Source organism: Pantherophis guttatus, chromosome 2, assembly GCF_059756535.1.
Source record: "Pantherophis guttatus breed Tessera chromosome 2, ASM5975653v1, whole genome shotgun sequence".
Classification (NCBI taxonomy): domain Eukaryota; kingdom Metazoa; phylum Chordata; class Lepidosauria; order Squamata; family Colubridae; genus Pantherophis; species Pantherophis guttatus.
The window spans coordinates 89,259,686-89,286,553 of record NC_142064.1 but is presented as its reverse complement, the minus strand read 5'-3'; the positions used below and the strand labels follow the sequence as shown (position 1 = coordinate 89,286,553).

The 26,868-nt window shown below is 42.4% G+C and overlaps 1 long non-coding RNA gene across 1 annotated transcript in view; it reads left to right on the top strand.

Moving 5' to 3' along the window:
• Window positions 1-20,542, top strand: part of LOC148115182 (uncharacterized) — a 40,750-nt gene extending 20,208 nt beyond the window's left edge. Inside the window, exon 5 of the long non-coding RNA XR_015732304.1 lies at window positions 20,454-20,542. This is a non-coding gene — a long non-coding RNA (uncharacterized LOC148115182). The remainder of the gene's footprint in view (window positions 1-20,453) is intronic.
• Window positions 20,543-26,868: the final 6,326 nt, after the last annotated feature.

Below are 26,868 nucleotides of genomic sequence, written 5' to 3'. Positions count from 1 at the left end.
TTGTTATTCTCCAATATATTGCAATTATTATTTCAAGGATCACCTACATCCAATTATTTTTGTCTGTCTGGTGAGATTGGGTAGAGTAGGTGTACTTTGAGTCTTGTCAAGTAAACAATGTAGCGTGTCAGGTCCCAGAAGACATACCTTCTCTGTTACAATACCTTTTTCAGAAACAGCATCCCTCCAGAGATCCAGACAGCTCCCTGATGACATTCAGAAAATAACTGGAAAAAAAAAAACCTAGTCATGACTTAAGGTGAACCAAGAGGCATACATTACCTAAAGTATTTAGGCACGATAGAGAGACAGCCTGGAATACACATTGTCAGGTCCTAAAAGGCATATCTTCTCTGTCAGAGCATCTGTCTCAGAAACAGCATCCCTCCGGAGATCCAGACAGCTCCCTAATGACATTCAGAAAACCACTGAAAATGTGGCCCTTCTCCCAGACTTTGGGACAGGACTGAGCCCCCAGAGGTTGAGTTGCTTGTTGTATCTCTATGACACAGATCATAGTTTCCTTATTTTTATTGCTCCTGCTTTTTTTAAGTGTAATCTGTCCAGAATCATTTGCACCTGGGTGACCTCTGAATTGTATAACATAAATAAATATACACTATCAGCCCAATCCATTGGGGGATGAAGACCATAATCAATTACAATAATACAGCACAGACTGATAGATATTTGTTTTTGGGGATTAAAAGAAAGAACGACTAGCCCAAGGTCACCCAATTGACTCTTGTGCCTAAGGGAAGATTGGAACCAGGAGTTTGCTGCTCCTAGCATCTTAACCACTATAACATACTGCTTAATTTGCTCAGCAAGGCCATTAACAGATGATGCAACAAGGGATATTGTTCTCCATCAGGTTTGTCATAGAATCTGATGTTGGCTTTGGTCTGAGAGAGAATGGCTGGCCCAGATCTCCCAGATGGCTTTTGTGCCTAAAAAGAATTGGAACCTGTACCTTCCTGCTTCTAATCCAGTATCACCTACTACCCACATTCTTTAGAATCTTAGATTATGCTTTGGAGCAGGGAAATATAAGGAATTTTTTTTTATGGGTTACACATAAAAGGTGGCAGTGCATAGTGTGGTGCGGTTTGCTTTTGAATTTGAGCCACAGCAGCTTAAACTTAACAATCATGTCCAAAACCTTTCATTCTCCTCCCCACCCCACCCCCAGAATAGTAGGGAGAAAGAAGATAGAACTGTCCGTGGTGCTGAATTTAATGGATTTGGGGATCTTTGGAGGTCTAGACCTGATGGTTCCACCAGTTGCCTCTCTATCAGCAACACTGAAATAGACATTTTTCCTAGGGCTCTAGCACCACGCTCAAATGATTGTGGTGGGCTGCGTAGATGTATATGTACAGTTGGGGATGTTGTGGTCCAATAATTTACTACCAGAGCTGTGTTTATTCCCCATTTACACTTATCCAAACAGCTAGTTTCCAAACACCCACCTTCCTAATCTTAACACAATGACTTTCTTTCTTTCTTTCTTTCTTTCTTTCTTTCTTTCTTTCTTTCTTTCTTTCTTTCTTTCTTTCTTTCTTCCTTCCTTCCCTTCCCTTCCCTTCCCTTCCCTTCCCTTTCCTGTTTTAATCTTTTTTATATAAATTAATGGTGGCAAACATACCCAACATACTAACTGGTCTTTCTTGAGCCCCCGTGTCCCCTGTGTTCAATGCACATTGAATTCTAGAGAACTAAAGAGGGTCCCTTCTGAGATGCTTTCTCTGTTCTCATTCTTTCTGTGGACTAAGATCTTCTGTCTGATCATAGTCTAAGCTGTGGCTCTTCCTCCTGTCTCCCAAGGTTATTCTCACAGACATTTGGATTGCTAGGCAGTTCTTTTTTTAATACATACATACATACATACATACATACATACATACATGTCCAGATTTGAAATAGTAACGGCAGTTACTGCAAAAGACTCCTCACATAAGCCTGATGTTGGCAGATGAGATTCTGTCGAAACGTCGCTTCTACCCTTTTAGGGATATATCCACAATTACACGGGAAGAAACCCGAAATATTAACTATACATATATACATATATACATATACATATAGATACATATATACATATATACATACATACATATATAGATACATACATACATACATACATATATACATATACATATATACATATACATATACATATACATATACATATACATATACATATACATATACATATATATATATATATACTTTTTTTACCAAAGTGTTCAATAAGAAAAAGTATATCTTTTAATGCTACCTCCCTTGCAAACATTTCATTTTAGCAGAAAATCCTATTAAATGCATAGGGGTTTTTAGAAAAAAGAGAGAAAGGGATAACCTTATAATTATATAATTATGTGATCAAAATATGATTGTCACCCGGTAAGTTTTTTCAGAGGCTAAGGACGTTTCATTTCTATTTTGTTATTGAGGCAGAAGCAATTATATTGCAACTAGAGAAAATGCCTTGCTAAAGCACACTCGCTTGAGGAATAATTTTTATTCTCGTGTGTTGCCCTAAAAAAATATAACTTTCAAAGAGCTTCAGTTTCTATTCTTTATATATGTGAGCTTGTCATTGTGTTCCCATGGCATCAGTCCAGAAAACAAATTCAAGAGTTAGGGTCTGCTTAGTTCCTGTTATTTTGATACAGGAACTTTGCAATGAAATTAAATTGTTTGATTTAAAAAAAGTCCCAATTTTCAGGGCTTCCAATGTATTGTGGAAAATACATAGTTTTGCATAACTTTCTTTGATTTCACTTTTACCCATGTTTGAGTATTTTGCAGTGGAACATATTGGAAAATTATTCCTGATTACATCAAATCTTTTGGAGCAAAGCTTGTAAGATTTCTAACAATGCTACTTCTCTGCTAATTGTGCACATTTGATATTGTATTTTTGTTCCTTCCTATATATTGACCTCCAGATTTTTGGGACAAGTGGAAAGAGCTGCTCTTCTTTTATGCTGCTATTTGGGAGGGTGATTCAGTGAAGCAGTAAATGAGAAAATTCATTGGTGTCATGACTTAAGGTGAACCAAGAGACATACATTACCTAAAGTACTTAGGCACAATAGAGGCACAGCCTGGAATGCTCTCAACTAGTAACATTTCACATATTTAGTCTTCATTATGAATTCCAAGATGGTGACAGCTCTGTTAGCTGAAGAACTTATCCAAGAACTTTCCAGGAGCCAGGAGACATAGAAGCCAGAAATACAATTGGGTTAGGAGAAAAATGAAGCATATGGACTGTGATGGGGGCTGAATCTATTTGATGTTTTTTTTTTAAAAAAAAAAACAAAACTAATTTATGTTTTTCTTTTGTATGCAAGTGTCTATGGATGGGGAATATGATCTAGAGCCCAACCAATGTTTTTTGCTCATTAATCGGCTTCTCATTGATCACATTAGCAATTGCACCTTTAAATATGGAGTTCAAAACTTTAGACAGTATTCCCTCAAAATAGAAGATGGATTTCAAAGGGAAAAAAAATCCAAGGAACCCAGAATAAGACAAAAATTAGGATGATTAACTCTATGTTCCCTCTGATGATGTTATGGATGTGAGGAATGGACTCTAGGCAAAAGGAAGAGGAAGAAGATTGACTCTTTTGAGCTAAGATTTGTATTGTTTGTACTAGAAGAAACTAAGTCAGAATGGGCATTGGAAGCAAGGATCATGAAAAAGGACTGTAATACTTAGGACACATCATGAGAACTGACACATCTATGGAAAAGATAATGAAGCCAACAGTTCATGAGTTGGCTAGATGGAACTCTATAGTAAAAGAATTGTAAGCTATGATTTTAAAATATGAAACACTCACATTAACCCAAATATAACATGATGTCATTAAAGGGACAAAAATTAAATGTAAGTTTGAACATTAATATTAGATCTTGGAATGACAGACAATGAGAGGCTGGGTGGAGAAAATATTCAAGGCACTAAAAGCAATATCTTCGGGTTGTGTGACAGAAGTAAAACAGAATAACTGAGTTGGAAGGGACCTTGAAGGTCTTTTAGTCCCACATCTTTCTCAATCAGGAAATCCTATCATTCCAGACAAGTGTCTGCCGAGTCTCTTCTTAAAAGCCTCCAATGATGGAGCAGTCACAACTTCTCATTGTCAATAATTTTCTTCTTAGTTGTAGGTTGTTTCTCTCCTTGATTACTTTCCATCCACTGCTTCTGGTGCTTTGGAAAATAAGTTGACCCCCCACCCCACCCCACCCCACCCCTCTTCTTTGTGGCAGCTCTTCAAATATTGTCATGTCACCTCCAAGTCCTTCTTTTCACTAGAATATACATACCCAATTCCTGTGTGTATATTTGTCAAAAGAGTCAAGATGGCAGATGCAGCATCATGATCCAAGCCAAGTCCCTTCATACACGTACGTGTTTGGCTCATAACAAACATGTATTTCAATCCGAACAATCAATCATTGTTAAAGTAGGCTTTAAGCAATCATCATGCTCTGATGATTTCATTTGAATATAAATAGAAACTGATGGTCAGATTGGTATGACATCAGAACAATCATCTGAATAGAGAATGTGGGTTCACCATCTCTAGACATTTTATGAAGGAGGTGGACAGCTACTTCTTCAGTATTATTTGAGGGTATTTTAATTGGCTTTACTGCACTTTGGGTTGGAAAAGATGATCCTTGTATTCCCTTCTAACTTCATACTTCAATGATTTTGCATGCATTCCTCCTGTCCTGTAATCAAGAATTAAAGAAAAGGAACTGTGGCAATAAATTCTCCTTTTCAAGACTGACCATTTATTTTTCACTTTCTCTGCAATTGTTATTGTCATTATTGTCTTACAGAAATTGTCTTTTACCTAAAGCAGAGGTGCCATGCTTGGAGAGCTTGTTTTCTCTTTTTCCAAAAAGATTTGCCATCTTGTAGATAGAAACTGAAAATCATAATATTTACAGGCCATTGATCACATCACCTTTCTTTTCCTTTCTCTAACAATGTTCAAAGAAAATATCATAGCTTTTCACTAATAATGATAATAAAAACTCTAGCCCTGCCATAAGATTTCAGGTCATAAATGTTTTATTAGAATGCTGTTTTCAGAGTGAAAATAAGTTCTGTGAAAGCCTATAAAATGGAGGTGAAAAGGACAGACGGGATATTAAAAAAAAAAAAGATCTCAGTATGCGGCATTTGTCTAAAAGTAATTTTTGTGTGTGTCCTTGTGTGTAAATATTTTAATAGAGTATAATCAAATAATAAAATTTATTATTGGTGAAACTAAAATCGACCCACTATAACCTGAAACAGAATTAGGAGATGTTAACAGTTCTGTAGACATTTCTTTTAATCAAACACACCTTTTCTGAAATCATTTTTTTGTTTTCTGAACCACCAGATATTGATTTATTAATGGTATACCCTTGACAGAAGATGATATGGTCCTCCCTGTGCAATCACGAATTGGCCTAAGGAGACTACTCTGGATAGGGCACTTACTCCACCATTAACTCCTTGAAAATCAATATGGCCAAGAGCAAATTAATAGTATTTGGAAAGAGGTGTACCAATTGAAACTGACTGGTACTTATATGAGGAGCCTATATATCAAATTAATTCTTTCTCATATGTAGAGGTAATTTTTACCAATACAGCATCATGGACAAGTCATCTCAAAAGAAGTGTGATGAGGGCCACTGCCAGTCATAAAACATTTCTGAAACTAGTTATTTATAACTATGCAGGTAACCTAATCATTATGCTAAAAGGCAAAAGTACCTACTTTTTGGAGTATAAGATGCACTCTCCCCCCCTCCCCACAAAAAAGTGGGTGTAAATATCTGTGCGTCTTATATAGTGAATGTTGCTGAAGCCCCACCCACCCACTGGCCCGCACCCTTTGGTCTCCGCCTCTCAGTAATTTACCTCCTTGCAGCAAGCAGAAAACAGCAAACAGCGTGGTCAGCTTCAGCATAGCCTGATTTAGCATGAGCAGCTGATTGGCGGTTGGATCGGCCTCCTGGAATAGCACCTATCAGCTGTTCCAGACTGTGGGGATTGCTGCCGCCCATTGGTGCCATTGCGTCCCATCATGGCTGTCACCTATCGCCGCCTCCACATGCCCCATTTTCGGCCTCCATGCATCCCATTTTCGGCCTCCGAGCATCCCATTTTTGGCCTGTTCCAGGCAGCGGGGATAGGCGGCGGCGATCCCCACTGCCTGGAATGGACCAAAAATGGGATGGGCAGAGGTCAAAAAGGGGGAGGGAGGGAGGGAGGAAGGAAGGAAGGAAGGCTCCTTTGTGCATGCATACATGACTGTAAAATACAGATGAATTCAATGGGACCAATATTTTACTGTGAGCCAAATTGAGAAGACAGCCTTTTACTTGTATCATTGGAAATAAGGAGAAAAATGTGCAACTCAAAAAAAATGGCTCCAAAGAAAACATCTTTAAATAAACTATGCATCAAAAATGCATGTACTGGGAGAAAGTGTCCCCCCCAAGTATTATTCTAATGAAAAATTGCTTGGTGACAATGTCCCTAGCTAGGAATAATGTATTTAAGCTTGTTTATATAAGGAAAAAAGAGCCTAAAAATGCATCAAATTTTTGCTTGGAAGGCAGAATTCACAAACTGATGTAGAAGTGATCTAAAATTAACCTAAGGCTGGGGAAATGAATAAACATCCAGTAACAGATTCACCTATTTCAACCTAACAGAAATCTTGTTATAATTATATCATAACTTTGTTAAAGATCCTAAGGGCATGCAGCATGCAGAAAAGTGGTGTAGTTTGGAATTATTTTCTTTAATGTATCCATCCATCACTATCCAAGCGGGTTGGCACAGAAGTGTGAAGAGGGACAAGGAGACAAGTTGGTTTGTAATTACACAATCGTGCTCAAAATTCTTCCAATTGTTCTATACTGACTGTGAAGAGTTGTCAGGCATAAATGCTCTGCCCGTGCCAGGGATTAGCTATAGCGCAGTAGTGCAGGGGTTAACCCAGACTCCCACCTGGTCAGCTCCTCCCATAGACCCCTCCTTACCTGAATCCCCGCCCACAGGTATAAAAGGTGGGCACACTACTCCATGTTCTAGTTGTTCCTGATGTATTCCAGAGATGACGTGATGAACCTACAAATAAAAGGAGATATATTTTACCTGATGACTCAAGTCTCTTTATTGGGCCTGATCCACCATTCCTTGTAACAAAATGGTAGCAGAGGATGGTTGGTAAGGCCCAAAGATCCCAAGCCACACAACAAGGACCCATACCTACCTGCAGAATGGCGACACCTCCGAAGCAACGGGAAAGCAACCCATCGGATTCGCCAGGAAAGGCAGGAGCCTCGACTACCCCCAAAACCACCGCGACGGAAGAAAGGGGGGAGATCGGAAAAGGAAAAAGGGCCCACCACCACGATCAAGAGGAAGAGAAGCTGCGACTCGACGTCCTACAGCTGCTGAAAGAACGAGCCGGCGACAAGAACCTCCTTGCCGACCTGCGGAGCTTCATAATCGACCGCGAGGTGGCAAGGAGCGAAGAGGGCTCGGACTCCGAACTTGAGGAGCTGGACTCGGTGAGTGGATCGCCCAAAAGGGCACCCCCAACGGCCACCGAGCCCCGAAGCCCCGCTCCAAATTTGAAACGGCGGCCATCTTTGTCCACGTGGTCAGACAAGATGGCCGACCCCCAACCAATCAACATACAGAATTCAAAATGGCCGGCGCGCGAAAAATGCCGGACCATAAACAACGATGAAAGTGACCAGGGAGAGGGAACCGAATCCGACTCCGACCCCTGGTACACCCCCAGCGAGCGGCAAGTGGATAGGGCCATGAAGACCCTCGCCGCCGCCTTCGGCCCAGGCCTCAAAATCACCAAGGAGAGGCCGGAGAGGCCAAAACGGAAGGAAAGGCGAGGAGAGGGACAGCGGAGCACCCACCCGAGAGCCACCGACGCCCGCGACGATTCACCAGCCCACCTTCGCACCCCAGGGACACCGCGCCCCCGATCGCCCAGGCCGCGCACCCCGGACCGCATGGATTGGGGCAGCTACTTACAACCGTCGCCGGATCCTCAGCGCCGCCGAGATCTTCATTCCGGAGCTGCAGCTGCCGAACGACACCTTCCGGAACACACCTGGACCCCCAAGGCCGAGGCCGAGGCCTACCCGACCGGCAGAGGCCTCTACAGCGGAGCCACGACGAACAGGTCCTTCCTCGGCGACGGCGGAGCTGAAATGGACTTCGCGCATGCGCTCTTCCGCCTAGAGGAAGAAAAAAGAAAAAAATTACAAAGCGGGACTTTTAAACTACCGGCAAGCGTTCCCATGCCCTACTGCTGCTATAGAGACATAAGGAACCATGGACAGCAGCCAGCAGTAAGTAATTTTACTACTAGTGCTGGGAACTTACCTGTTGACTTTCCCAAGTTGAGGATGGATGGGGGCAATATCATAGAGTGGTCACAGCAGCTCCAGGTGGTGTTTCTGAAAGAAAACATGTCACATTTTATTAATGACCCCCCAGAGAAACCATGGACTTTAGAGCTGGACTGCATGCACCATAAGGCATTCTACCTTTTGATTGCCAGTATTTCCCCCACAATTTACCACTGTATTGGCCATAACCTCACGGTGTCCGAAATTATAGGGAAAATGTTTGGATTGTTTTATAGTGAGAGCGTGTCCACCACCACACAAATTTCCAAGGACTTCTTTTCCGCCAGACTTAGGCCAGGGACCCCCATGAGTGAGCACCTAGTGTCCTTAAGCGGTACCAGGGCAGAGCTACACCTTAGGGGAGAAGTTATTTCCGACCAAATAATGAAGAGTGTGATAATCAACTCTTTAGACCACTCATGGAATAACTTCCTGACACAATTAGACACCGTAAGCCTAGGGATGCTGTCTGTGGAGAGGCTATCCAACAGGCTTATCGCAGAAGACAATCTGAGGAGGAGCCGCCCCGGCCCTCCCAGAGAACACAAGAGTGAGAAGAGGGTAGTCTTCCAAGAGAAGCAACACAACACACCCGAGTGCTACATCTGCGGGTCAAAGGGACACATCAAAAGGGACTGCCCCAAGAACTATAGGGAAAGAGGCAGGCCAGAACATAAGTACAGGCAAACAGAAAGACACACATCCGATGAAAGGTATAGGCGTAGAGACTCACCCATCCCCAGGGATAGGAAGGGAAACAGGGACAGCTCACGCGACAGCAGGACAGGGTCCCTATATGGGATAGGGGAGCACACACACACCACACACCAAGGCACGGACACCAGCTCTTGGCTCCTAGACTCGGGGGCTTCCAACCACACCACATACAATCAGAAATTACTCTCATCATTCAAGAGAGAGGATTTTTCTATCAAAGTTGCTGATCAAAACCAGGTCAGAGTAACAGGCAAGGGGACAATTACGTTACCAGGCATAGGGAAAATAGAGGGGGTACTACTAGTCCCGGAAATACCCCACAACATCCTGGCCGCAGTAAAGCTCAGCAGGGAATCAGGGGTTGAGATGATATTCACAAAAGGGAATGTGAAGGTTAGCAAGAACAGGAAGGACATAGGGAGAGTAACCATTAACCAAGGGTTACCCTACATAAATTTCTATGAGGATTACGCCCACAGCATAAACACCAGTTCAGAGAACACAGAAGACACTGACCAAAGCAAGTCTGAAGGTGAACAGATAGGTGGGGGAGAGGTAGATAACGACGATAACACGACACCAGAAACACAGCACAACAAACACACACAAAAGAGACCCTCTATAGGCAAACCAATGCATGACGACTGTGCCCATCTGCTGCATCGCAAGCTTGGACACGCCAGTTTTCCCGTGATACAAAAAATGGCAAATTGTACCGAGGGTGCCATAATAAAAAACTGTGAAAACTACCTCGAGTGCTCGGTGTGCAAGTGTTCAAAACTAAAAGTAAAACCCAGACCCAAGAAGTCGTTACGCGCCGCCAAACAAATATTCGACTTAGTACACATGGACCTGGTAGGGCCCCTAAGGCCATCCATAAATTACAAAAAAAGGTACTTCCTCACCATAGTGGATGACCATAGTCGATATGGCTTCGTCTACACCTTAAGAAAAAAGGATGAAGCCTTCCAAAAATTCAAAGAGTTTTATAAAAGGGTAGAAACCCAAAACAACAAACAAATCAAACAGATCATGACCGACAGAGGGTCTGAGTTTTTATCTAAGGACTTCTCACATTGGCTCAGGTCCAAAGGCGTGATTCACTTTACGTCGTCCCCGTTTTCCGCCTTTCAGAACGGGGTCGCAGAACGACGGAACTCCACGCTACAAACAATGGTCAGGTGCGCCCTAGAGGACACGGGCATTGGCCAACACTTCTGGTCTGAAGCCCTGGTCTACTCTAACTATACATTAAATAGAACATGGTCCAGTGTGATAAATAAAACACCCTACGAGGTCATGTATAACAAGAAGCCACAGATAGCACACCTACATGTGTTCGGCGTAACGGCTGACGTCCACATACCCAAGCAGTTACGCAGGAAAGGGGATAAGGTGTCCAGAAGGCTCAGGTTTATGGGATACGAGCCAGGAACCAAAGGCTTCAGATTTGTGGACAATAATAATAGGTTTGTGGTCTCCAGAACAGCGGCATTCCATGAGCAAGCCAACTGGTCCAGGTTGCACCTAAACGAGGTACCCACCGAGCGGGAGGATAGTCCCATCGAGCAAACCCAAACCAAAAACGAGACAGCAAATAGACAACAAGGGAGCAGGCCCAAGCCCGACCTCCAAGGCATCAAGGTTGAGGGATGGAAAGAGAATCATCCCAAGATAAGTGTCGAATCACTGACACAAAGAGAGGCCAGATATCTGCATGACACTGAGCAGGCAGCGACCAGGCCTGTCAGGTCAACCAGAAACCAGCTGCCAAAGAGGTTGAATGATTACGTGATGCACGTGCACACAAACCACATTACGCCAAACTCCTACGAAGAGGTACTGAGACTACCCCAGGGGGAGAGGGCAAAATGGGAGTTAGCCATGGCCAAAGAACTGGACAGCCTGAGGAAGCTGGAGGTATACACCCCCACCAAAGTCCCAGAGGGCAAGAACACAATAGGCACCCGGTGGATATTCAAAGTCAAAAACTTAGAGGGGGGCCAAAGCCTATACAAGGCAAGATTAGTTGCCCAGGGGTTTGCTCAAAGGTTTCCGGAGGACTACACAGACACCTATTCGCCCACCGTAAGGACAGAGAGCGTCAAAAGTGCCTTGGTCATTGCATCCTTACTAGGGCTGGAGGTGCACCAGTTCGACGTGCAGACCGCCTACCTGCACGCCAATCTAGACAAAGAGATATACATCAGAGCCCCCCACAGCAAAGAAACCAACAGAGGGGACACCTGGTTACTTCACAAGAGCCTGTATGGACTAAAACAATCAGGCAAACGATGGTACGAATGCCTGGTAGAGGCCCTGAAGTCTATGGGATTCACGGCGACCATAGCTGACAACTGTTTCTTCACCAGGAAAGAGGGGGACTCACCAGAATACATCCTAGTTTACGTGGATGACATTCTATACATCAGCAAACACGAAGCCAACCGCAACACCTTCGCCAGCAGGCTGAGCGAGCATTTCACCCTAAAGTACCTTGGGAGGATAAACCGATACCTGGGGGTACAAGTCAACCAGACGCCAAAAGGTTTCCAACTGTCTCAGAAAGAGAAAATAGAAGAGTTACTCCATAAGTGCAACATGGCAGACGCCAAAGGATGTGATTCACCCATGCAGGCGGACTTCCTAAAAAACATGCATGATGAATCACCCGAATTTGGAGATAACACGCTATACAGGTCTATCATAGGCTCCCTCCTTTATATCGCTAACTGGACAAGACCGGACATTGCCCTATCCGTCAATTTATTATCCAGGCACGTGAGCAAACCCACCACATACCACTGGGATGCAGTAAAAAGGGTGTTGAGATACCTGAAACAGAGTGCCAATGCATGCTTGACCCTAGAGCCTGAGAAATCCGAAGAACCCATCCTCTCATGCTACGCTGATGCTGACTGGGCCGGAGACGCCAAAGGCCGCAAAAGCACATCTGGGTACATATTCTACTTAAATAACTGTCCGGTGCATTGGTACACAGGCAAACAAATCTTGGTGGCAACCTCGACTACTGAAGCTGAATATATATGCCTTTCCAAAGCCGCCAACAATCTCATCTGGTTCGACGACCTACTCGCCAGCGTGTGGAGAGAACCAGCTTACCCAATAAATATCCACGAAGATAACAAAGCCGCCATAGAGATATCCATGTCCGACGCTGTGGGGCAAAGGTCAAGGCACATTGACATAAAGTACAAACACGTTAGACAGCTCTCCCGAATTGGTTTCATAAAGGCCATACACTGCGACACAGAAGAACAGACCGCAGACATACTCACAAAACCACTACAGGGCAAGCAACACTCACACTTAGTTTCTAAGCTCAAGATCCACCCCAAAGTACCAACCAGTCAGTCAGGCCTACAGACACGGGTCAGGCATTTAGAGGGGGATTTGTCAGGCATAAATGCTCTGCCCGTGCCAGGGATTAGCTATAGCGCAGTAGTGCAGGGGTTAACCCAGACTCCCACCTGGTCAGCTCCTCCCATAGACCCCTCCTTACCTGAATCCCCGCCCACAGGTATAAAAGGTGGGCACACTACTCCATGTTCTAGTTGTTCCTGATGTATTCCAGAGATGACGTGATGAACCTACAAATAAAAGGAGATATATTTTACCTGATGACTCAAGTCTCTTTATTGGGCCTGATCCACCATTCCTTGTAACAAGAGTATTGCCTCTGATAATATCTCTGCAATTGCTTCTCTGTCCAGGATTTCTGTTTAGTTTGAATGAGTCTGTCTATAGAAAAAACCATTATCACCCACCGAAATGTGAGAAACATAATGGATTTCCCACCCTATTTATCTTAAATACACATGTGCATCCATGCTGTCAGATATAAAACCTGCAAGCACTTCCCAATTCTTCCAAATCCAACAATCCAGATGGAAAATAAATAAATGTATTAAATTATAAGGTCCTATGGGGGGTACTAATGAAAGTATAAGATTTTGAGGAATTAAGTTCTAAACAAATCACTTTGTTTTAGTAAAGGTCTGTTGAATTTTTCATCTTGGAGGAAGATAGTTCATCAAGGGTTTTCTTTAAGAAGGTGATGCCAATGTTAAAAGAAGAGCCTTGCCCTATGTTTATGCAGATTCTCAGTCATCCAGTTCCTGATTGTCCCAAAGGTGCTTTTTCAAGAGGCAACTGGACTTTCTGGTTTTTCTTTGAAGACATTTTGCTCCTTATCCAAGAAGCTTCTTCAGCTCTGATTGGATGGTGGGGACTGGAAGGATTTACATTCCTTACAGATAGCTGGTCATTTGCATTCCCCACCATCCAGTCAGAGCTGAAGAAGCTTCTTGGATGAGAAGCTAAACATCTTCAAAGCAAAACCAGAAAGTCCAGTTGCCTCTTGAAAAAGCAATTTGGGACAGCTTTGCCCATTGTTTCAAGACAATGTTGAAAATCATGTTCCCCTTCCATTGCTTACTACAAGGACTTTCATGGAGCTATTCATGTTCAATTTGTTCTAATAGCAAAATAGAAATATTTTGAAATAAGGATGAAGGAAATAGCAGAAACTATGGTAACTTGTATATCAGACAAAAACTAAAGAGTCATGGCTCCAAATTTCATCTCATCCTGAAGCTTACTAGATGGCACTGGGCCTTTCTCTTAGACCAGGACTCTCCAAATTGGCAACTTTAAGACTTGCGGACTTCAACTCCCAGAATACTGGCTAGCTGAGGAATTCTGGGAGTTGAAGTCTACAAGTCCTAACATTGTCAAGTTTGGAGACCCCTGTCTTAGATTAACATATTTTACCATCAAGACAATCTGTGAAGATACACAATGTGTGATGTGAGAGGAATTACTCTGATCTTTTGGAATAAGAGTGGATTTAAACTACTGCAAAGCATGCTTCTTTTATGGTTCAGAATAAAGAAGGGACTATCTGGTGTCTCTATTCTGCTACTCTTATGCACATAAAAGGCACAGGGGTGGAATAACCAAAGTAACCTAACTATACTAATGACCCACCATATTATTTCCAGGGACTTTGGAATGTTTGGTGCCATTTGATATATAGATAGGTGGCGAATGTGTCTGTTCTGATGTGGCTTTGAGATGGACTGGACTGTGCTGAATGCAAACTAGCCTGTAAATTGCCCACAGAAATTTTTGAATAAATTGAAGGTAAAGTTATAAATGCCAGCCACATTGCTAAATTGATAACAATCTCTGGAGATGATCTTAGAAATTCTTGTGCTGAAAAATCATTCAGATCCATCATCCTATCATCTTGCAGTTTGTTATTTTAAAGAGGAGGCAATATCCTGCATAATCAGTACACTGTTGCTGTCAGATTTATAGATCCTGGAGTCTATAAATCATTGGTATCTTTAATCTTTCTTTCTCTACTTGTAATGTAAGTCAGTCCATAGGAGAATCCTGGACTGTTGATGCAAATTAAACCAAGAGCATATTAAATTTCAACCAAATCATCTCTCTCTCTTTCTCTCTCTCTCTCTCTCTCTCCCTCCCTCCCTCCCTCCCTCCCTCCCTCCCTCCCTCCCTCCCTATCTCCATTTTATATTCCAAATTGCTTCCAGGTGCTTTTATTCTTTACTGGAAATCTTTATTTATTGCTTTCTATTTTTACCTGAGATGCTTTCCTCCTCCCACACTGAATTTTGAAACACATCTTGGCTTTTTAAAAGCAAAATGCTAATGCAGAAAAGGACAAACGTCTGCTGAAGGTAGAACTAACAATGCAGAAGCTGTGAGTAGAGAAAGACTAACATCATTACTCTTGCTGCTGATATCTTAAGGATTAGCTTTTGGCAATTGTCTTATGCACAGTTGTATTTGTATTGTTATCTTCACAGTTTTAATATGGGTCTATGACAATTCACTGTAGCCAACTCGCCTTGACCAGCTCACCATGGCCAACTCGCTAAAGCCAACTCATCGTGGGACAAGAATTACACTAATATCAAAGAAATGGTGTAATAGAACAATTAAAGAAAGGATGAAAAAGGAGGGACAGAATGAAATGTGAATGACAACAATTAAAATACCTTTTTATTTGTTTCAAATAGTTAAATTGAATTGTTAATTTGTCCCACAACGAGTTGTCCCAGGTGAGTTGGCTGTGGCAAGTTGTCCCATGGTGAGTTGACCACAGCAAGTTGTAGCGAGTTGCCCCATTCCATTTTAATTTTGTATGATAAAATGGCCTGCAAAAAACTCTGCTCAATTGAAAATATTGATTTTTTTTTAAAAAAAAAAACAGTGTCTGTTTCAGGCAGTGTACTTGGATGCTAAGAGAAAGGAGAAGTACTCTTAAGAATTCCTTTCAATTCCATTCTAATTGTTATGAATCTCTGGACAAATTCTTATCATAATAGATTCCACCTTGGTATAAGGTACGGTATAGGACATGAGTTGTGTATTTATGTTGTGTATGTATTCTGGCTAGGGTTGGAGAGTCTGCCAATTTTGTTTTTGCTTGCTTTCTAAAGTTACTCACCCGAGTTCTGTTTGACACCATTGTTTATGAACTTGCTGAAAAAGATTCAGAAAGTATTCATTCATACATTTTCTGCTGATTTGTGTACAGACGTCTGTGAAGTATCTTATATAGAAAGTATTTTGCTAAAACAAAATTTTGCATTTATTTTGCAAAAGATATGGCTTTGCATTTGTGAATCACGTTATACAATTCTAAAAGTGTCTCATAAAAGTATGAATTGTGCGTCTTTGAATCAGTCTTGATTCTGGACAACTCTTTGGACAAATCCCCCTAGTTTGTTTAGCAACTTTTTTGGGAATAGCTTATCATTGCTTTCTTCTTATGACTGAGAGAGAGTGATTGGCCAGAGTCACTCAGTGAGTGACCAGAATTCATGGCCTTCCAGTTTCTATCTCTGTAATTTTAACCATTACACCATACTGGCTCTCTTCATTATGCATGACTTCTATATATTTACTAGTTCATAGTTTATATATTTGTTTGAAAATTTAATGGATCAAATTTCCTACCCATTCCTACATGTTTGTATAGGAGAGCCAGAGAGGGCCAAGGGCTCATATAAAGTTTGTCATGTCCTTTCGTTTCTCTAGAAACTCATGGCAGCTTGCACAGAAGTCTGTTTTCAATGACTTGGCATTTATGCTACGAACAAATTAAGACTTGTGCACACTATTTCAAAGTATTTCATTATGACGTCTGTAGTAAGATTTCTGAAAAAATAAACATCAGAGGAAGGCGGTTGGTGTAATTGAAAACAAAGCTAAAAGAACAGTGTAATTGATTCGTGAAGATTATTTTGTTATTCAGTCATGCATCTTTATAAGCCATGTTGTTCAAAGAGCGGATGATAGTGGAAGAAAAGTTATTAAAATGTATTCTTTCCCAATCCAATTGCATCATTTCAATTTGGCTTGTCAAAGCTAATGATAACCTTTGGGCTGAGTGCTATTATATGCTTTATTGCAAGGTCACTGCAAGGTTCAGTTTGCTGCCCATTTGAATGGCATTTTCTTTTCTTTTCTTTTCTTTTTTTCTTTTTTTTTTCTTTTTTTTTTTTTGCAAAATATATGAGACACCCTTTCTCCTTTGTGTGGTTCATCTGAAATTATAATTAAATGAAAAAAATATTTCAAGTTAACGTCACAAGGAAGTTGCAACCTGTTATAGAAAAGACATTGACTGCAGGGAGGAGGCAGCAATAACAAATAATTTTAAAAATGCTTGACCACTCAGCCTCATTCATTCATTCATTCATTCATTCATTCATTTCCCCCTATTTTAAAATATTACATTTTCAATATAGCACAACAAATGCAGACTGTGAAAAGGATAATGCTGCCATACATCAAAAACATCTCAGAAACCACCAACAGACTATTGCAACCACTTGGCATCAGTGTAGTACACAAACCCAACCAAAGCCCTCCAAAACATCCCACATAAACCAAAAGACCCAGCAGCCCCAGAAGAAAAACACAGGAGTCATTCTGGGAATATACAATGTAAGGACTACAACAGCCACTATGTGGGGATAAACAGGCAGAAGATTAGCAAAGTGCTAGTCCAACTAACAGCAGAAGATATGATGAAAACTCCTTAATTTCACAATACACGGATAGACTTAACTATAGTTTCAACTGCGAAACTATGACCATTCTAGATCAAGCCAAGTCTAAAAACACAAGAGAATTCCTGGAAGCCTGATACTCTGACAAATTGGCCATCAATAGGCCCATAGAAATAAACAGCCTCTACATTCCATTCAGAAGAGACAATCAGCAAGCCAAAAAAGGAACAAAAAGACTAAAAGACCACACATACCAACTATCAACACCCACTTGAGCAGAGATTAATACCAAGATTAACATCACACCAACAATCAAGAAAGAGACAATGCCCCAATCAATGAACTACCAAACAAGATAACAGTAAACAGGCCACTGGAAGAATTACCAAGACCATCCCTAACAACACTGATAGAGCAAGCCACTAGAATATGAACTGAGATCAAATCCCACTTCCTACCAGTACTGATGATGTTACCAAGTTTGCATAATGAAACATCTGCAAGAAAGCAACCAAGCTCAGAGAGCACTAAGGACCCCTCAATTCAAAAATGCCCTGTGCAATTTAAGGAAAAGAATGTTCTAAAGCCCCCAATTTAACATCTAGACCATAAAGACAAATGTTTGGTAATTTGATCTTTGGGAGTGCAAGAAATCTCTGCCTGAGATGACTAATAACTGTTGATGGACATAGTTGATAATATTGGTCAAAAACAAATACCTTTAATTCATTACAAAATAGTGCAGATCCTGTTTGGAGGCCTATCATGAACAAAGGAGTTGTGGGTGACTATAATTGTTTGGAATCATACATCATAATTATCCTTCCTCACAACTGGATTAATATGCTCCAACCTATGTCTATTAGATATTCTCAATCATCCAAGTCATGGTTGTCCCAAGGTGCTGTTTCCAAAAGTCAACTGGACTTTCTTGCTCTTTTTTTCCTTTGAAAACATTTCACTTTTCATCCAAGAACCAAAGAAGCTTCTCGGAAGAGAAGCAAAAAGTTTTCAAAGAAAAAGAACAAGAAAGTTCAGTTGCTTTTTGGAAAAAGCACTGTTAGCGCTTCAGTCTATGGATTAGTAGAAAAACATTCCAGCATAAATTGCTCTGCTCCAGTGGTGGGTTTCAAAATTTTTTACTACTGGTTCTGTGGGTGTGGCTTGGAGGGCATGGCAAGGGAAGGTTACTGCAAAATCCCCATTTCCTCCCGATCAGCTGGGACTTGGGAGGCAGAGAATAGATGGGGGCAGGGCCAATCAGAGGTGGTATTTACGGGTTCTCCAAACAACTCAAAATTTCTGCTACCGGTTCTCCAGAACTGGTCAGAACCTGCTGAACTAGTCACCTCTGCTCTGCTCCCATTATTCAGTCTTATTCTACTTTTGTGATAAACCTGGCAACTGGTACTATTCTTATACATTTATACATTTAATGCCAGGCAAGGGAAAAAAAAGATTGATTCCCTTGGCTTTGTTTCCCTTCCCAGCGGTTACTGGTAGAAAAAAAGAGAGAACCACTAATCACTGTTGCTGGGATGGTATGGGATTGAGGGTAGAAATGAGTTTTGTTTGATGGACCTCATGGTTTAGCCCACAGGTGTCAAACTCATGCATCACGTTGCTGTCACGTGACACATTGTAATATTTTTTTCCTTTGCGGTGCTGGAGTGGGCGTGGCCTGCACATGACGGATCTGGACTATGGGCCGCCAGTTTGACACCCCTGGTTTAGCCACTTCTCAAAATGAGGTACTGAAACAGTACTGTAACCATTAGTTGGTGAAGGTATCTTACCCAGAGAAGGAAAAAAAATGCTTCTAATTAAAACAATTAATTAAAATAAGATCTTTAAATGAATGGTAACAAACCAGATAAGATCATTAAGATCATTAAGGAATCATGCAGAGAAATGACATCTCTCTGCAAGTTGTTAAAAGCTCTATGTGGCTCCAGTATGAAAACTCCCTCTTCTCTTCCACCACAAATATTATTTATGCCTGCAGCAATCTAGAGTCATCTAGAGTCTCCTTTCACCCCAAATTTCCATACCTACAAACCCATCACAAAGATTATTTTAGTGCCCTCGCAGCCAGCAGATATTCAAAGCCTCAGTGAACCAAATCATTAGAAAGTGGCAAGATGTGGATCTGCCTCCCTAAAATAGACTACCTTAAAACATATCGAGTGCAGTCTCTAGTCATCTCATATCAGCCTAACTTCAGGAACTAAGTAAAAGTGAGAGAGAGAGAGAGGAAAAAAAACCATACCTCAGTCAGCTTGCTAATTGTCAAGATGCAAAGATGCAATGTTTAATTTCATTAAGATGCATTAACACATACTTTTCTTCCAACAGTTAGTCATCTCTCTCTTTTTCACTTCCTTGCATGCGCACTTGGGCCTGTCAGTGTTCCAAGTAACACCCCCAATGAAAGAAAACTCCAAGACTAGAAGTTCCTGAAAGTTCCATTTTATTAGAGATGTCATATTGGCACATCTGAGAAAACCTGAATCTGAAAACTTCCAGGTTTTCCCCACCCAAAGGAAAGTTCAAGTGCCTGCCCAACACCCACATGTCCATCACATGGTTCAATCCAGGGATGGGTTCTACTTACCATTATTACTGGTTTGCAATGGGGCCACGTGTGCACTCTTCTACACATGCGCAGAAGAGACGTTCTGATGATGTTGGGGTCGGAGCCTCCCGCCGGTTTTACTACCGGTTCTATAGAACTGGTGCGAACCGGGGGCAATCCACCACTGGTCCAATCAAAACACCGTGCCAACTAGAGATGCTTCCCAGTTACAGCCTTCTAGGTGCAGGGCAAGATGTCCTTGACTTTCTGAGAAAGGAATGTTATTATGACTATATATCACCCACGCTCCATACAATCCCCCCTCCCAGTTTCCCACAGTAGTAAATGTGGCGGTCTGAAGATCCAATGAAAAAGATGGCTTCCAGGCCTGACAGGGCCCTTTGAAAACAGCTCAGTTCCACATCTTTGCCTTATGCTTATTCAAAACTGTATCTTCCACTAATCAATCCCACTGTGTTCCTTCCTTGTGCAGGACAGTTAAAAGCCCCTCAGGAAAAGACCAGGGAAAAGAGGAAAGAATTTGAAAAAGAGAGAATCACTTCTTCGCCAAGCAAGAACAGCAAAACAAAAATAATTCTTTTTTTTTTTAAAAAAAGGAAGAAGAACCCAAATATGTCTGATGGAGAAGCTTAATGATAATGTCATGTTTGACTTCCCACACTGATAAAATGAAAAGGTACAGTGCCCTGTTCAGTGACTGTCACTTATAACATTGGATATCCATGCCTGGCTGAACCCATAAAATTATTTTATAGGTTGCCCTACCTACCCCCTTTCAATTTCCCTTACTTACAGGTTGCGGACACAGAAAACCTATGTGCCTTTAATCCATCATCTGAGCTGTTTCTGACCCACGTCTAATGTTCTTTTGAAAATTATCATGTTAAGATTGTGTCTAAAAGTGGCCTAGCTGATAGCTTGCTGACAGAGTGTGAGAGGAAATTCTCCATTCCTCCTTGCCTGTGACTTATCATTGGGACTATACCACATCAATAAGCTTCTTACAGCAATGTATCAAGACGAGAATTGGGGAGAAAGTTGCTGACAGCACTCTTATTACTTCAAAGTGAGAGGGGCACATCATATGCACACAATCAAGGACAAGTCCTTACCCCCCCCCACCAACACAGGTCTGCTGGTCTTTCAAATGAGTGGCAAATCCATGTTATTAAAGAGTTTGTGTTACAACAAGCAAGCAGTGTGAAACGCATCAGTCGGGCATTGTGGGGGCTGATACTTCCCCAACCAGTCTTTCCTGCACTCAAGTCAAAATGGTTCTGGAGAGCACAACAAACAGAAGGGAGGATCAGTGGTGAAATACTATTGGTTCGCATCAGTTCAGGAGAACCAGTAGTGATAAAAACTACAGGTTCAGGCGAACCGATAGTAAAAAAAAGCTGCTGGTTCCTCCGAACCAGTATTTCCGACGATCAGCTGTGCTGCATGATTTAAAATAGCTAGAAAGCATGAAATGCTGCTTTCTAGTGAATCTAAATCACGTGGCACAGCTGTTTCCTTCCCTCGCTGTTCTACTTACCTTCCCAAGCCTCCTTTTTCCATGCAAAGCGCGCATTTGGCACGCACTACGCATGCGCAGACAGTGAATCGGTGGCAAACCGGGGAAGATTTCACCACTGGGGAGGATCCATGGCTAAAGCAGCCAAAAGTGGCCTGAGCATATCCCAGCTCCTGACCACATCATTGTGGAGATGACCCATTCTTCATATAACAAGACATATGTTCAAAGGAAAGGGAAATTCAATTTTTTTTACTACCGGTTCGGTGGGCGTGGTGTGGCTTGGTGGACGTGGCTTGGTGGGCATGACAGGGAAAGGATACTGCAAAATCCCCATTCCCTCCCCACTCTGGGGGAAGGATATTGCAAAATCTCCATTCCCACCCCACTCTGGGGCCAGCCAGAGGTGGTATTTGCCGGTTCTCCAAATTACTCAAAATTTCCACTACCGGTTCTCCTTAACCTGTCAGAACTTGCTGAATAGCACCTGATCTGTCCCCGTCCACACACACACACAAACACAGCCAGCCGAGGGTTAAGGAAACACTTTGGAACACACCCAGTTTCTTTATCTCCAACTTGGCAGTGATAGACACACCGTCTGCCAAGTGCCTTTATTTTCACAGAAAAACAGAAAGATAAATACTCAGCTTCCAAATGTCCGACAACAATAAATATTTCTCTCAGCAGTTCCGAACGAGGCTTTAGTGACTATCCAAGGTTAGTTTTGTTCGTCACAAGGATCACTGACCACCACCCTCTATTATATAGTCTCTGGGGTGTGGTCCAGTGACTCAGTTCTAATCCCTAGCATGCCTCCTGAGCTGCTGCAATCGTTTATCACGCCTTCGGAGGCGTGCGTCCAGGAATGATGTTTCTCCGTCACTCTGATCTGAGCCACCTGTCTCCCTGCTAATCTCCTCTCCCTCGGCCGGCACCTGAGACAATGCCAGAGGGGAGGGGCCTGGAGAGGGAGGCCTGGCTGACTCCTCTTCCTCATGCTCGGAGCTTTCTTCCTCCGATGGGACAGGCTCAGAGGGCGGGGCCACAACAGCACCCCTGGGAAACACTACTTTTAAAACAGACCCTCTAAATTCAACTGTGCAATACACTAGAATATCTCCTGATGCAAGTCTTCATGACTTTGACATATGGATTTTAGTTGTTCGATTTGGCTGCTGTTGTGAGAGACAAAGAGGAGAAAAATGGAGAAATAGATTGTCATGCTATATGTTAGCAATATGTTAGCTATATGTTAAAATAGGCTGTTGGAGACACTGTGTTAGGAGTTTTGGCTGGAGAGAAACATTGTTGTAAGCGTGGGGGACAGTTTGTGTGTGGGGTGGCAAATTCCTCGGCATGAGAAAGTGAGGAAATCATTGGGAGGCTGCTTCCCCGTGCAGAAGAAAAAACAAAAATGCCAGAGAGAGAATGATGAACTACACCTCAAACTCAAGACAGACAAGGAAGCAAGGGGACAGCTGTCACATGGAGTCTTTGGACAAGATCCAGAGCAAAGGAAGGTCTGGGCAGCAGATCCAGGGGAAGAAGAGGGGGAGGCATCATGCAATGTTCTACTCAGAAGGTTGACTGAAGAGATATAACAAGGCAAGAGGAAAGGCGCTAAACACACTCTAATGTAACTCAGCCAATTCCCTTCCTATCTTAGTGAGAAACTGAAGAGGGAAGGAGGAGGAAAATGTGGGGGCAGCTGGTAGCTTAGCAACAGAGTAGTGCTGCTATTTGGGGGTCTTTCTCTCTGAGAAAGCGACACTGGGAAAGTTTGGATATACTCTTGTGAACAGATGTTCCTAATTGCTGTGAAAAGTTGTATATGGTAAAAGAAACGTATGGGCTTCTCCACTGTCTCTGTCTTTTACAAGCGATGGACCTTCTTAACGGTACAAGAACATTCAGCTGCCGAAGAACCAACAGTCATACTGTGTGACAATGAGTTGGTGCCTTCTTATTTATTTATGAAGGCATCTTTTGATAAGTCTCTAGCTTTTGTCCTCTCTCTATACATTCTCAGCTCATTTTCAAGATATAGTAACAAATAGCAATAGCTATAGCAATAGCACTTAGGCTTATATACTGCTCCTCAGTGATTTACAGCAGTCTCTGAACAGTGTATAGCAGCGATGGCTTTTGGCCATCATGTGCCAGGAGTGGGGGGGCATGCGCGTGTCCCCACATCCATACTTTTATGCACCCTGCCCCTGCGCATACACATGCGACCCCCCCATGCTCCCCCCGCTCCTGGCACACGATGGCACGGTAGGCTCATTTTTTGCTCTCCCCAGCCTCCAGAGCCTTTCTAGGAATTTGGGGAGGGTGAAAACGGCCTTCCTCACTCCCCCGGAGGCCCTCCAGAGGCCAAAAACGGCCCGTTTGCCAATTTCCAGTCCCACTTCAGGGGGTGGTGGGGAAGGCCAAAACTTAGAAAGGCTTTGGAGGCTGGAGAGAGAAAAACGGGCCTTCCCCACTACCACCCCGAGGTCCTCTGGAGGCAGGAAACAGCCTGTTCCCTTACTTCTGGTGGGCCCAGAAGGCCCGAAAATCAGTTGGCTGGCATGCATATGCACGCTGGAGCTGAGCTCACATGCTCAGTGATATGGTGGCACGCGTGCCATAGGTTTGCCATCACGGGTGTATAGCATCAGTATATATTGCCCCCAACAGTCTGGATCTTCATTTTACCAACTTAAGAAAGATGGAAAGATGGAGTCAAATGTCAGCTTCTGCCTAATCTGCCAGTGGGGCCCTCCTGAAATTTGACCTCAGATTCTAATCTGAATGTTGCAGCAAGAGAAAAAAGCTAAACTAAGAAAATAATCAAAGGAACTGCATTTTTCTCTCAGTTTTTTGTGTTTGTGTCCTCTAGCATGGACACAACTTGCTGCAGCCAAGACACCATGGTCACCTTGCCACTGTCAATTCACCATGGTCCACTCGCCATGGCCAATTCACGGTGGGACAATTTGGCATGGCCAAGTCACTACAGGACAACTTGCCACAGGACAATTCAACAATTCAATTTAATTATTTAAAATAATTAAAATGTTATTTTAATTTTTTGTCATCCTTTCTTTAATGGTTCTATTCCACCATGTCTTTGATATTAGTGTAAATCTTGTCTCATGGCAAGTTGTCCTGCAGTGACCTGGCTGTGGCGAGTTGGCCATGGCAAGTTGTTTTAGACCCCCTCCAGCAACTCTACTTTGGCAAAACAACAGTATTATTTTATTTATTTATTTATTTATTATTTAAATTTGTATACCGCCCTTCTCCCGAAGGACTCAGGGCGGTGCACAGCCAAAATTAAAATACATACAATACAAAATTTAAAATAATTTAAAAGCAGAATTAAATCAAATTGGCTTCCCAAAATATTAAAACCCATTACCCTTAAAATAACCCTTTTAAAATTTTAAACCAGCCCAGCTTGCTGGAATAGGAAGGTCTTCAAAGCTCGACGGAAGGTCCGGAGGTCCGGGATTAGTCGTATTCCTGGGGGTAGCTTGTTCCAGAGGGTGGGTGCCCCCACAGAGAAGGCTCTCCCCCTGGGGGTCGTCAGTCGGCATTGCTTGACCGACGGCACCCTAAGGAGGCCCTCTCTGTGGGACCGAATTGGCCGGTGGGAGGTTATCGGTGGCAGAAGGTGGTCTCGCAAATAGCCGGGCCCTAAGCCATGGAGCGCTTTAAAGGTGAGAACCAATACCTTGAAGCGCACCCGGAAGACCACCAGAAGCCAGTGCAGCTCACGCAGGCAAGGGGTTACATGGGAGCGCCAAGTTGCTCCCATAATTACCCGCGCGGCCACATTCTGGACCAGCTGGAGCTTCCGAGTGCTCCTCAAAGGGAGCCCCATGTAGAGAGTATATTAATAGAGTATATTAAAAGAGGAGAATAGTGGTAGTTTAGTGTTGAAAGAGGAATCCTTGGTGGCCTTTGAGCTTGGTTGGGGTTTTTTTGCAGATATTTCATTACCCAAATTAGGTAACACCATCAATGCACTGATAAGGGCATCAAGGACTCCTCATGTATATTGTTTCCCACGTAAGAGGAGTATCTCTATGTTACAAACAGGCTGAAGAGCCAGCATTCTTGATGTAACAGTAGGTATGATCATGTCTGTGCCAGAGCATGAGAACATTTTAGTCTTGCTTTAGACATTTGATATATTCATATGAAAATCAGAGAAATGCTTTAATCACTGCAGATGTATGCAGTGGTAACAAAATGGAGCTGAGTCGCAAAGAAATGTTCCGTTTTCAGAACTGCAGGTTCCTCTATGTAAACTAAAAGCGGAGGAATGCAGATTGGAATATGGGTTTTAGGGATTGATGTTAAAGAAAGGGGAAATCAAAGACATCTTTAATAGCTGAAGAAGTCCAAAACAGCAGAACTATTACAGAATTGATATTGCAAAGAGCAACATTCTCTCCTGTCCTTAGCACTTACCCAATACCCCATCCTGCTTTCTCTGGCAACTGTTTTGTTTTTACCCTTGGATATATACTGTAAAGTAGAACGGCTTGTATATGCTTGGTCATCCACTGCTTGAAATTGAGTTAGATTAAATGACTTTATTCTATGGCTGGATTTATTTTCTAGGGCACTCTCCATCACAAAAACAATGTTGTTAATTGTGCGCTTAATACGCTTAGCTCACTTAGAGAGCTGACAGCTTTGGCCTTTCCAAATTTGAAGTCATTAGTTCTATCAGTGTGAGACAGGCTGGAAATTTAGATGGACTCCTGTTTATAGCACACAATTTGAGTCCGAGGTTGCTGATAATGAAATGAGATTGCCTCCATGCTGTACTGTGATTTTAATTAAAGTTTTACAGCAAGAGATGAATGACAACGTACAATGCCTATTTGCAGAGGGAAATTCTAATGACATAGCTATTGGCAGAGCGGCAATGATAGCGTTTCATTTTCTCTTTACATTAAAAAAAATGCAGAGAATGCAGATAAATAGCATAGCACTAAAATATTAGGATAAATAATTTGTTTTGTGGAAGCTCGGCTCCCCTAATATTGTTTGTATGTGTATGTGTATGGCAAAATCAGAATAGGATGGGATGGGATGGGATGGGATGGGATGGGATGGGATGGGATGGGATGGGATGGGATGGGATGGGAATGAATGGAACGGAACGGAACGGAACAGAACAGAACAGAACAGAACAGAACAGAACAGAATTCTTTATTGACTAAGCCTGATTGGACACACAGGGAATTTGCTCCTGTGCATAAACTCTCAGTGTACATACAAATAACAAAGGATGTCATAGATCATAAATCATAAGATACAAACAGCAACTGATAAGAAAGCAAGCAAGCTCAGAGAGCATCAAGGACCCCCCCCAACAAGCGATAAATCATAAGACATCAATAGGAGAAGGTAGTAGGAAAGATGGGAAGGTGAGAAAGATGAGAAGATGACAAGGATAATAACCTACTACATGGGTAAATATATTTAAGCAT